This window comes from Jaculus jaculus, chromosome Y, assembly GCF_020740685.1.
Source record: "Jaculus jaculus isolate mJacJac1 chromosome Y, mJacJac1.mat.Y.cur, whole genome shotgun sequence".
NCBI classification, from domain to species: domain Eukaryota; kingdom Metazoa; phylum Chordata; class Mammalia; order Rodentia; family Dipodidae; genus Jaculus; species Jaculus jaculus.
Window position 1 is genome coordinate 2,326,784 of NC_059126.1, and position 1,973 is coordinate 2,328,756.

Here is a 1,973-nt window from a genome sequence, read left to right on the forward strand (position 1 = left end):
CCATTATTATGACACAATCATCAGGATCAAGAACTATGACAAAAGTCATTTGTATGTCAATAACTTTGATGAACATAAATGAATACAGAGTACAACTCCTTGAGTAGCTTTAGCTGACACTGAGTAGCAAGTGGAGTTTTTGCTTCAGTGGGAAGTAGACTTAGTAGACTGAAGAGTAAGTGAATGAATGCTTAGAAATGAACTTAGTAGTCTCTGAACAGTAATTGCTGGAAGTAGCTGATGCACTTTGTGGCCTTAATAAAAATATTGAAATGGAAGTGTACAAAGTGCCCTTTTTGAGAAATAGACTTTGTAATTTTAGATATACAAGTGTAGAAATATTCCCACTGAGAATTAAATATTTGTCTCTCATTTTTCCAGGCAAGCCCAACCAGCTGGTCTTTTAATGAGAGATAACAAGCAAGAAAGAGAGATATGGAGAAAGAGCAAGAGAGAGGGGGGAGAGAGAGAGGGAGAATTGGCACACCAGGGCCTTAGCCAAGGTAATTGGCTCCAGTGTGTCTTGTGCCACTTTGTGGGTATGAGCACATGCATCACCTTGTGTGTCTGGCTTATGTGGGACCTGAAGAATCAAACGTGTTCTTAGGCTTTACAGGCAAACATCTCAACTGCTAAGCCATCAATTCAGCCTGAGAATTAGATTCTTTTAGCCTCAACCAGCAAGTGCAGGTATGGTCCTAAGTGAAAAATGTGCAAAGGACAGTAAGAACAATAATAATATAATATATTTTTAATTCTTAAATTGCCTAAGGCTTCGGGCAGATAAGAATGGCCATCAGTTAGACATAAACTTAGTTATCTATGACTAACAAGAACAAGAAGTACACAATAAGAAAAATCCATTTCACAGAGTAATGAGAAATGTATTGTCATCACCCAGAAATGACGTTAGTTGACTTTAAAGGCAAGTGCAGTAATGGCCAAAGTAGATACATAATCTTTGTATTCAATGACCAGCAAGTGTATGAATTACCTGCGCTCAGGAATATCCATAGTAGGATAAGAGAAACAAGTGTATGAATGAGCATCATAGAGACACAGACTTATTACACTATGGCCAGCAAAATAAGAATTTACCTCACTGAGAAATAGCTTTAGTGGACTCTTGACTATCAAGGGTAAGATTGAATTCATTCAGACATAGCCTGATTCCCCACGATCCCCTCACATACTGGAAGGCCCCCCATGGAGAAATAACATTAGTAGACATGGTTCAGTAAGTGCTGAAACTACATGATTTAGAAACAGCTTTAAAAGTCTTAGAAAATAAGTATAGCAATGAGAATGTTTGAAGATTGCCTTCATTGACTGTGGGAATTTCCCTTCTTGAGAACTAGCCTTATAGACTCTTCAGCAAAGGTAGAAATTGTCCTCACTGAGAAATTGTTTCTAGGTTCCTTATATGTGTGCTTTTCCTTTTCTTCAGCATGGAGGAGTCTATCAAGTATTGCTGTAGAGCTAGTTTTGTCTTCAAACACTCCTTTAACCTGGTTTTGTCATGGAATGTCCTTATTTCTCCATCTATTTGAATGGATAACTTTGCAGGATAAAGTAACCTTGGTTGACAGTTGTTATCTTTCAGAACTTTGAATATATCACTCCAAGCCCTTCTGGCTTTAAAAGTTTGTGTTGAATAATCTGCTGTAATCCTGATGGGCTTGCTTTTGTAGGTAACTTGATTTTTCTAACTGCTTTCAATATTTGTTCTTTGGTGTGTGTGTTTGGAAGTTTGATTATAATATGGCGAGGAGAGGTTCTATCCAGGTTTTCTCTGGTTGGGGTGCTAAAGGCTTCCTGTATCTGTATTGGCACCTCTTTCCCAATTTAGGGGAAATTTTCTTCTATGATTTTGTTGAAGACGCCTACTATGCCTTTGGAGTAGAATTCTTCTCCTTCTACTATGCCATGAATTATTTTTTTTAATTTTTTAATTTTAATTTTTTTTTTGAAAT